The sequence below is a fragment of the Oncorhynchus mykiss genome, chromosome 19 (genome assembly GCF_057628025.1).
Source record: "Oncorhynchus mykiss isolate SJ-2025 chromosome 19, ASM5762802v1, whole genome shotgun sequence".
NCBI lineage: Eukaryota > Metazoa > Chordata > Actinopteri > Salmoniformes > Salmonidae > Oncorhynchus > Oncorhynchus mykiss.
This window is the reverse complement of record NC_143040.1, coordinates 44,987,507-44,999,323: the sequence shown is the minus strand read 5'-3', so window position 1 is coordinate 44,999,323 and position 11,817 is coordinate 44,987,507.

Sequence of the window (11,817 nt, the reverse complement as noted above, 5' to 3'; positions counted from 1 at the left end):
TAATAGTCACAGTGGAAACAAAATCTCAAACGCACTTCCTTATAAAACTCACTCACTGCGTCAGCGGATAGATCGATGTTATTCTCTGTGGCTGTCCCAGTCAACGCAATCAAAACAATCTTGAGGCGTGGATTCCGATTTGTCAGACCAGCATTGAATTGTTCTAATCACGGGTACATCCTGTTTGAGTTTCTGCCTATAAGACGGTAGAAGCAAGATGGAGTCGTGGTCGAATTTTCCGAAGGGAGGGTGAGGGAGGGCCTTGTATGCATCGCGGAAGTTAGAGTAGCAGTGATCAAGTGTATTGCTCGCGCGAGTGCTGCAATCAATATGCTGATAAAATTTAGGTAGCCTTGTTCTTAAATTTGCTTTGTTAAAATCCCCAGCTACAAAAGAAATGCAGCCTCAGGATACATGGTTTCCAGTTCACATAGAGTCCAGTGAAGTTCCTTGAAGGCCGTCGTAGTGTCTGCTTGAGGGGGTAAAATACACCGCTGTGACGATAACTGATGAGAATTCTCTTGGGAGATAATATGGCCGGCATTTGATTGTGAGGAATTCTAGGTTGGGTGTGCAGAAGGACTTGAGTTCATGTATGTTGTTATGAATACACCATGAGTCGTTAACCTCTCTGATCTCCCCATCCCGGATCCGGGATCGTGAATACAGACTCAAGCTCATTACCATAACGCAACGTTAACTATTCATGAAAATCGCAAATGAAATGAAATTAATCTATTTGCTCTCAAGCTTAGCCTTTTGTTAACAACACTGTCATCTCAGATTTTCAAAATATGCTTCTCAACCATTGCAAAACAAGCATTTGTGTAACAGTATTGATGGCTAACGTAGCATTTAGCGTAGCATTTAGCGTTAGCATTCAGCAGGCAACATTTACACAAAAAAACATAAAAGCATTCAAATAAAATAATTTACCTTTGAAGAACTTCAGATGTTTTCAATGAGGAGACTCTCAGATAGCAAATGTTCAGTTTTTCCTGAAAGATTATTTGTTTAGGACAAATCGCTCCATTTTCTGCGTCACGTTTAGCTACGAAAAAAACCCTGTATCCAGGATTGTGTAAATCTATCAGCAAGCTCATTAGCATAACACAACGTTAACTATTCATGAAAATGGCAAATGAAATGAAATGAATCTATTTGCTCTCAAGCTTAGCCTTTTGTTAACAACACTGTCATCTCAGATTTTCAAAATATGCTTTTGAACCATAGCTAAACAAGCATTTGTGTAAGAGTATTGATAGCCTAGCATTGCATTAAGCCTAGCATTTAGCATGCAACATTTTCCACAAAAACCATAAAAGCATTCAAATAAAATAATTTACCTTTGAAGAACTTCAGATGTTTTCAATGAGGAGACTCTGTTAGATAGCAAATGTTCCGTTTTTACAAAAAATATTATTTGTGTCGACTAATCGCTCCGTTTTGTTCATCACGTTTGGGTAAGAAAAAAAAAAAAAAAAGTCATTAAAACGCAAACTTTTTTCCAAATTAACTCCATAATATCGACAGAAACATGGCAAACGATGTTTAGAATCAATCCTCAAGGTGTTTTTCACATATCTATCGACGATAAAATCCATCGTGGCAGTTTACTTTCAATTCTGAAGAAATGGAACATGCATGGACCTACAGATTACGCACACAGGACACCGGGCGGGACACCAGGTAAATGTAGTCTCTTATGGTCAATCTTTCAATGATATGCCTACAAACACATCACAATGCTGCAGACACCTCAGGGAATAACAGAAAGCGCAGGCTCATTCCTGGCGCATTCACAGCCATATAAGGAGACATTGGAACACAGCGCCTTCAGAATCCGGGGCATTTCCTGTATGAAACTTCATCTTGGTTTCGCCTGTTGCATTAGTTCTGGGGCACGCACAGATAATATCTTTGCAGTTTTGGAGACGTCAGAGTTGTGTCTTTCCAAGGCTGTCAATTCCATGCATAGTCGAGCATCTTTTCGTGACAAAATATTGCGCTTAAAACGGGCACGTCTTTTTATCCAATAGACACAGCGTCCCTATAGGTTCAACAGGTTAATCATGAAGCATACACCCCCGCCCTTCTTCCCAGAGAGGTATTCATCTCTGTCGGCACAATGCATGAAGAAGCCTGATGGCTGAACCGACTCCGACAAGGTATCCCGAGAGAGCCATGTTTCCGTGAAACAGAGTATGTTACAATCTCTGACATCTCTCTGGAAGGCAACCCTTGCTCTAATTTCATCTACCTTGTTGTCAAGAGACTGGACATTGGTGAGTAGTATACTCGGAAGCAGTGGGCGGTGTGCACACCTACGGATTCTGACCAGGAGGTCGCTCCGTCTGCCTCTGCTGGCGACGTTGTTTTGGGTCAACTTCTGGGATTAGATCCACTGTCCTGGGTGGTGGTCTGAACAAAGGATTTGCTTCAAGAAAGTCATATTCCTGGTAGTAATGTTGGTAAGTTGGCGTCGCTCTTATATCCAATAGTTCTTCCCGGGTGTATGTAATAACACTTAAGATTTTTTGGGCTAACAATGTAAAAGATAATACATTTAAAAAAAATACTGCAATAGTTTCTGAAGGACCCGAAGCGAGGCGACCATCTTTCGGCGCCAACCTGCAAAAAATAAGTACAAATTAATTTACAAACAAATGTATATATTTTTAAATGTAAAACAACTAAGAAAAATAGTTGAATTATAATTTTGTTATTTTTTATTTAACCAGGTAGGCCAGTTGAGAACAAGTTCTAATTTTCAACTGCGACCTGGCCAAGATAAAGCAAAGCAGTGCAACAAAATAAACACAGATTTACACATAAACAAATGTATAGGCCATAGAGGCAAAATAATTACAATTTAGCATTAACACTGGAGTGATAGATGTGCAGATGATGATGTGCAAGTAGAGATACTGGGGTGCAAACGAGCAAGAGGATAAGTAACAATATGGGGATGAGGTTGGGTGTGCTATTTACAGATTGGCTGTGTACAGGTAAAGTGATCAGTAAGCTGCTCTGACAGCTGAAAAATTAGCCTCAGTGATTTTTGCAACTTGTTCCAGTCATTGGCAGCAGAGAACTGGATGGGAAGGTGGCCAAAGTAAGTGCTGGCTTTGGGAATGACCAGTGAAATATACCTGCTGGAGCACGTGTTATGGGTGGGTGTTGCTATGGTGACCAGTGAGCTGAGATAAGGCAGGGCTTTACAAAGCAAAGACTTATAGATGACCTGGAGCCAGTGGATTTGGCAACAAATATGTTGTGAGGGCCAGGCAATGAGAGCATACAGGTCGCAGTTGTGGGTAGTATATGGGGCTTTGGTGACAAAACGGATGGCACTGTGATAGACTACATCCAGTTTGCCGAGTAGAGTGTTGGAGGCTATTTTGTAAATGACGTCGCCGAAGTCAAGGATTGGTAGGATTGTCAGTTTTACGAGGGCATGTTTGGCAGCATGAGTGAAGGAGGCTTTGTTGCGAAATAGGAAGTCAATTCTAGATTTAATTTTGGATTGGAGATGCTTAATGTGAGTTTGGAAGGAGAGTTTACAGTCTAACCAGACACCACAAGTATTTGTAGTCCACATATTCTAAGTCAGAACCGTCCAGAGTAGTGATGCTAGTCGGGCGGGAGGGTGCGGGCAGCAATCGGTTGAAGAACATGCACTTAGTTTTACTTGTATTTAAAAGCAGTTGGAGGCCACGGAAGGAGTGTTGTGTGGTGTTGAAGCTCATCTGGAGGTTTGTTAGCACAGTGTCCAAAGAAGGGCCAGATGTATACAGAATGTTGTCGTCTGAGTAGAGGTGGATTAGAGAATCACCAGCAGCAAGAGCAACATCATTGATATATACAGAGAAAAAGGGTCGGCCTGAGGATTGTACCCTGTTGCACCCCTGACGGGATGAGGTCAATATCCTTCCAGGATACCCAGGCCAGGTAGATTAGAAAGGCCTGCTCGCTAAAGTTTTTTAGGGAGCGTTTGACAGTGACGAGATCCTGGTTGAAGACAGCAGAGGTGTATTTAGAGGGCAAGTTGGTCAAGATGATATCTAAGAGGGTGCTCATGGTTACAGATTTAGGGTTGTACCTGGTAGGTTCCTTGATAAATTGTGTGAGATTGAGGGCATCTAGCTTAGATTGTAGGATGGCCGGGGTTTTAAGCATGTCCCAGTTTAAGTCGCCTAACAGGGGCGATCAATTCACTTATGGCGTCCAGGGCACAGCTGGGGGCTGAAGGGGGTCTATAACAAGCAGCAACGGTGAGAGACTTGTTTCTGGAAAGGTCGATTTTTAAAAGTAGAAGCTTGAATTGTTTGGGCACAGACCTGGATAGCATGACAGAACTCTGCAGGCTAACTCTGCAGTAGAGTGCAACTCCGCCCCCTTTGTCAGTTCTATCTTGTCGGAAAATGTTATAGTTAGGGATGGACATTTCTGGATTTTTGGTGGCCTTCCTAAGCCAGGATTCAGACACGGCTAGGACATCCGGGTGGGCGCAGTGTGCTAAAGCAGTGAATAAAACAAACTTAGGGAGGAGGCTTCTAATGTTAACATGCATGAAACCAAGGCTTTTACAGTTACAGAAGTCAACAAATGAGAGCACCTGGGGAATGGGAGTGATGCTTGGGTTTGCAGGGCCTAGGTTAACCTCTACATCAACAGAGGAGCAGAGGAGGAGTCGGATAAGGGTACGGCTAAAGGCTAAAAGAACTGGTCGTCTAGTGTGTTCGGAACAGAGTGTAAAAGGAGCAGATTTCTGCGTGAGGAAGTATAGATTCAAGGCATAATGTACAGACAAGGGTATGGTAGGATGTGAGTACAGTGGAGGTAAACCTAGGCATTGAGTGATGATGAGAGGTTTTGTCTAGAGGCACCATTTAAGCCAGGTGAGGTGACCGCATGTGTGGGGGGTAGAACAAAAGGACTAACTAAGGCATATTGAGCAGGGCTGGAGGCTCTACAGTGAAATAAGACAATAATCACAAACCAAAACAGCAATAGACAAGGCATATTGACATTAGGGAGAGGCATGTGTAGCCGAGTGATCATAAGGTCCCGTGAGTTGCTAGGCGAGCTGGAGACACGGCAATTCAGACAGCTAGCAGGCTAGCAGATGGGCCTCCGGGGGACGTTGAAATGGAAGAGCCTGTTGAAACCGCCTCGGACGGTTACGTCAGCAGACCAGTCGTGATGGTTCGGCAGGGCTCCGTGTCGGCAGTAAAGGGTCCAGGCTAATTGTAAAAATAATAGTGAAGACATCGAAACTATGAAATAAGACATATGGAATCATATAGTAACCAAGAAAGTGTTAAACAAATCAAAATATATTTTAAATTTGAGATTTTTCAAAGTAGCCACCCTTTGCATTGATGACAGCTTTGTACACTCTTGGCATTCTCTCAACAAGCTTCACCAGGAATGCTTTTCCAACAGTCTTGAAGGAGTTCCCATATATGCTGAGCACTTGTTAGCTGCTTTTCCTTCACTCTGCGGTCCAACTCATCCCAAACCATCTCAATTGGGTTGAGGTCGGGTGATTGTTGAGGCCAGGTCTCCATCACTCTCCTTCTTGGTCAAATAGCCCTTACACAGCATGGAAGTGCATTGGGTCATTGTCCTGTTGAAAAACAAATTAATGTCTCAATAAGCACAAACCTGCAGAATGCTGTGGTAGCCATGCTGGTTAAGTGTGCCTTGAATTCTAAATAAATCACAGACAGTGTCACCAGCAATGCACCCCCACACCATCACACCTCTTCCATGCTTCATGGTGGGAAATACACATGTGGAGATCATCCGTTCACCTACTCTGCGTCTCACAAAGACACAGCGGTTGTAACCAAAAATCTAAAATTTGGACTCATCAGACCAAAGGACAGATTTCCACCGGTTGAATGTCCATTGCTCATGTTTCTTGGCACAAGCAAGTCTCTTCTTCTTATAGGTGTCCTTTAGTAGTTGTTTATTTGCAGCAAATCGACCACGAAGGCCTGATTCATGCAGTCTCCTCTGAACAGTTGATGTTGAGATGTTACTGTTGCTTGAACTCTGTGAAGCATTTATTTGGGCCACAATTTCTGAGGTGCAGCAGAGGTAACTCTGGGTCTTCCTTTCCTGTGGGGGTCCTCATGAGAGACAGTTTGTTTCATCACATCGCTTGATGTTTTTTGCGACTGCACTTGAAGAAACTTTGAAAGTTCTTGAAATTTTCCGGATTGACTGACCTTCATGTCTAAAAGCAATAACAGACTGTCATTTCTCTTTACTTATTTGAGCTATTCTTGCCATAATATGGACTTGGTATTTTACTAAATAGGGCTATCTTCTGTATACCACCCCTACCTTGTCACAACACAACTGATTGGCTCAAACGCATTAAGGAAAGAAATTCCTCAAATTAATTGAAATGCATTCCAGGTGATTACTTCATGAAGCTGGTTGAGAGAATGTGCAAAGCTGTCATCAAGGCAAAGGGTGTCTACTTTGAAGAATCTCAAATCCAAAATATATTTTCATTTGTTTAACACTTTTTTTGGTTACTACATGATTCCATATGTGTTATTTCATAGTTTTGATGTATTCCCTATTATTCTACAATGTAGAAAATAGTAAAAATAAAGAAAAATCCTTGAATGAGTGTGTCCAAACGTTTGACTGGTACTGTATATCAGTGCATTTGAAACAACCTAAACATAACAAAACGTATATTCGATCAAATAGGTCTCATGCAGCAAATGAGCAATTCCATTTTTTGTTGACCTAATCCTCTCATTGACCTCCATAAAAAATTCCTCACTTCGTGGTCTTATTTTCGTGGAGAGATTTTCGTTTCCCTTCTTTCGCTTTGGTTTTAATCAGGTATTGGGTGACGTGAATATATTTAGTATAGTTTCAACTAAAAATGTTAATGCTTTAAAAGAGTTTCTCAGGTACTTCATCAGTGGTGGAAAAAGTAAATACTACTTGAGTAAAATACTACTTGAGCAAAAGTCTAAAAGTATTTGGTTTTAAAATAGACTTATCAAAAGTAATAGTAAACGCATAAACAATTTCAAATTCCTTATATTTAGCAAACCAGACGGCACCATTTTCTTGTTCAGAAATAATTTACAAACAAAACATTTGTGTTTAGTGAGTCCGCCAGATCAGAAGCAGTAGGCATGACCAGGGATGTTCTCTTGATAAGTTTGTGAATTGGACCATTTTCCTGTGAAAATGTAACGAATACTTTTGGGAGTCATTTTTAATGTATGGAGTAAAAAGTGCATTGTTTTCTTTAGGAATGTAGTGAAGTAAAAGTAATAGTTGATATAAATAGTAAAGTACAGTTACCCAAAAAAACTACTCAAGTAGTACTTTAAAGTATTTTTACACCACTGCACACTCTCTCTCTCTCCCTCCCTCCCTCTTTCCCTCCTTCCAATTTAAGGGGGCTTTATTGGCATGGGAAATATATGTTTACATTGCCAAAGCAACTGAAATAGATAATAAACAAAAGTTAAATAAAAAAGGAATAGTAAACATTATGCTCACAAATGTTCTAAAAGAATAAAAACATTTCAAATGTCATATGTCTATAATGTTGTAATGATGTGCAAATAGTTAAAGTACAAAAGGGAAAATAAATAAACATAAATATGGGTTGTATTTACAATGGTGTTTGTTCTTCACTGGTTGCCCTTTTCTTGTGGCAACAGGTCACAATTATTGCTTCAGTGCTAAAAAAATAACCGTTGTGTCTACATTTCTTGGGCTGGTTGAATTGGAGGGGGGCGATGCCAGATCAATAGTAAAAGCGGTAGTTGAGTTTCTTGAGAAACTTTTTTTACGCTGCTGCTACTCTCTGTTTATCTTATATGCATAGTCACTTTAACTATACATTCATGTACATACTACCTCAATTGGCCCGACCAACCAGTGCTCCCGCGGCAGGGTAGCCTAGTGGTTAGAGCGTTGGACTAGTAACCGGAAGGTTGTGAGTTCAAACCCCCGAGCTGACAAGGTACAAATCTGTCGTTCTGCCCCTGAACAGGCAGTTAACCCACTGTTCCTAGGCCGTCATTGAAAATAAGAATTTGTTCTTAACTGACTTGCCTGGTTAAATAAAGGTAAAATAAAATTGGCTAACCAGGCTATCTGCATTGTGTCCCACCACCCGCCAACCCCTCTTTTTACGCTACTGCTACTCTCTGTCCATTATATATGCAGTCACTTTAACCATACCCACATGTACATACTACCTCAATAAGCCTGACTAACCGGTGTCTGTATATAGCCTTGCTACTCTTATTTTCAAATGTCCTTTTACTGTTGTTTTACTTACCTATACACACACACACACACATTTTAACTCCGCACTATTGGTTAGAGCCTGTAAGTAAGCATTTCACTGTAATGTCTATAACTGTTGTATACAGCGCACGTGACAAATAAACTTTGATTTGATTTGACAGATCCTGTCAAGCTTTTGGACAATCTGGTATACCTCTTAATATAAATTTGCAGCAGAGTAGTCAACCCTATGGCAAAAATGTATGTCCTGAAGGATGCCATTGATGGACATCTCAGTCCATCACTATTCCTCGCTGCCCTCTCCTTGCCACACTCAAATGCGGAGGTTGAACGGCTGTTCAGCCAAATGAGTGTGTTCAAGTCAAAGTTAAGAAATAGAATGTCACTGCACACTCTCAAGTCCATACTCCTGGTGCAGTGTGGACTGAAGCTTGCTGGTGATACCTGTTACCAGCATAAACTACCAAGTGAAGTTCTGCAGCAATTTGGCACCACAGCAGCATACAGCTTTAAGGCCACTCAGTCCTCTACTGCTGGTTCCAGCTCTGTGACAATGCATTTAGACAGTGAAGATGAAGAGGATTTCCTTGCCAATCTATGATTCATCATATTTACAGTACGTATGCAAGGAGTGGACTTTCTGAAACTGGCGGAGACAGTGGCAGTGTGCACTGCAGTGTGAGCGAGAACAGTGGCAATATCTGGAGGAAACCAGTGAGCAGCTAGCCAGCCAAGCAGCACAACAACCTGGAGAGATGCCTAGCGCACACATCAGTATTTGAGTTAAGCTGCGTGTTCAATAAGATAGCATATATACCTTGTTATTAGCTTGTACCTATAATTGTTGATCAGTTTGGTAGCATGTTAAAACTATAATTGTTCAGAATGTGTAGGTTTACTAGTTAAAAAGAAAATAAATAAAATGCAATTGTTCAATAATGTGTAATGTGTAATTGTTCAATAATTCAATGTGTTGTGTTTTAAAAAAGCAGGTAATATAAAATGTGTTGTGTTTATATTATTCATTTATTTTACCTTTATTTAACCAGGTAGGCAAGTTGAGAACAAGTTCTCATTTACAATTGCGACCTGGCCAAGATAAAGCAAAGCAGTTCGACACATACAACAACACAGAGCTACACATGGAGTAAAACAAACATACAGTCAATAATACAGTAGAAAAATAAGTCTATATACGATGTGAGCAAATGAGGCGAGATAAGGGAGGTAAAGACAAAAAAAAAGGCCATGGTGGCAAAGTAAATACAATATAGCAAGTAAAACACTGGAATGGTAGATTTGCAGTGGAAAAATGTGCAAAGTAGAAATAAAAATAATGGGGTGCAAAGGAGCAAAATTAATAAATAAATACAGTAGCGGAAGAGGTAGTTGGTTGGGCTAAATTATAGAGGGGCTATGTACAGGTGCAGTAATCTGTGAGCTGCTCTGACAGCTGGTGCTTAAAGCTAGTGAGGGAGATAAGTGTTTCCAGTGTCAGAGATTTTTGTAGTTCGTTCCAGTCATTGGCAGCAGAGAACTGGAAGGAGAGGCGGCCAAAGGAAGAATTGGTTTTGGGGGTGACCAGAGAGATATACCTGCTGGAGCGCGTGCTACAGGTGGGTGCTGCTATGGTGACCAGCGAGCTGAGATAAGGGGGGACTTTACCTAGCAGGGTCTTGTAGATGACCTGGAGCCAGTGGGTTTGGCGACTATGAAGCGAGGGCCAGCCAACGAGAGCGTACAGGTCGCAGTGGTGGGTTGTATATGGGGCTTTGGTGACAAAACGGATGGTACTGTGATAGACTGCATCCCATTTATTGAGTAGGGTATTGGAGGCTATTTTGTAAATGACGTCGCCGAAGTCAAGGATCCGTAGGATAGTCAGATTTACGAGGGTATGTTTGGCAGCATGAGTGAAGGATGCTTTGTTGCGAAATAGGAAGCCAATTCTAGTTTTAACTTTGGATTGGAGATGTTTGATGTGAGTCTGGAAGGAGAGTTTACAGTCTAACCAGACACCTAGGTATTTGTAGTTGTCCACATACAGTGCCTTGCGAAAGTATTCGGCCCCCTTGAACTTTGCGACCTTTTGCCACATTTCAGGCTTCAAACATAAAGATATAAAACTGTATTTTTTTTGTGAAGAATCAACAACAAGTGGGACACAATCATGAAGAGGAACGACATTTATTGGATATTTCAAACTTTTTTAACAAATCAAAAACTGAAAAATTGGGCGTGCAAAATTATTCAGCCCCCTTAAGTTAATACTTTGTAGCGCCACCTTTTGCTGCGATTACAGCTGTAAGTCGCTTGGGGTATGTCTCTATCAGTTTTGCACATCGAGAGACTGACATTTTTTCCCATTCCTCCTTGCAAAACAGCTCGAGCTCAGCGAGGTTGGATGGAGAGCATTTGTGAACAGCAGTTTTCATTTTTTTCCACAGATTCTTGATTGGATTCAGGTCTGGACTTGGACTTGGCCATTCTAACACCTGGATATGTTTATTTTTGAACCATTCCATTGTAGATTTTGCTTTATGTTTTGGATCATTGTCTTGTTGGAAGACAAATCTCCATCCCAGTCTCAGTTCTTTTGCAGACTCAGGTTTTCTTCCAGAATGGTCCTGTATATTGCTCCATCCATCTTCCCATCAATTCTAACCATCTTCCCTGTCCCTGCTGAAGAAAAGCAGGCCCAAACCATGATGCTGCCACCACCATGTTTGACAGTGGGGATGGTGTGTTCAGCTGTGTTGCTTTTACGCCAAACATAACGTTTTGCATTGTTGCCAAAAAGTTCAATTTTGGTTTCATCTGACCAGAGCACCTTCTTCCACATGTTTGGTGTGTCTCCCAGGTGGCTTGTGGCAAACTTTAAACGACACTTTTTATGGATATCTTTAAGAAATGGCTTTCTTCTTGCCACTCTTCCATAAAGGCCAGATTTGTGCAATATACGACTGATTGTTGTCCTATGGACAGAGTCTCCCACCTCAGCTGTAGATCTCTGCAGTTCATCCAGAGTGATCATGGGCCTCTTGGCTGCATCTCTGATCAGTCTTCTCCTTGTATGAGCTGAAAGTTTAGAGGGACGGCCAGGTCTTGGTAGATTTGCAGTGGCCTGATACTCTTTCCATTTCAATATTATCGCTTGCACAGTGCTCCTTGGGATGTTTAAAGCTTGGGAAATCTTTTTGTATCCAAATCCGGCTTTAAACTTCTTCACAACAGTATCTCGGACCTGCCTGGTGTGTTCCTTGTTCTTCATGATGCTCTCTGCGCTTTTAACGGACCTCTGAGACTATCACAGTGCAGGTGCATTTATACGGAGACTTGATTACACACAGGTGGATTGTATTTATCATCATTAGTCATTTAGGTCAACATTGGATCATTCAGAGATCCTCACTGAACTTCTGGAGAGAGTTTGCTGCACTGAAAGTAAAGGGGCTGAATAATTTTGCACGCCCAATTTTTCAGTTTTTGATTTGTTAAAAAAGTTTGAAA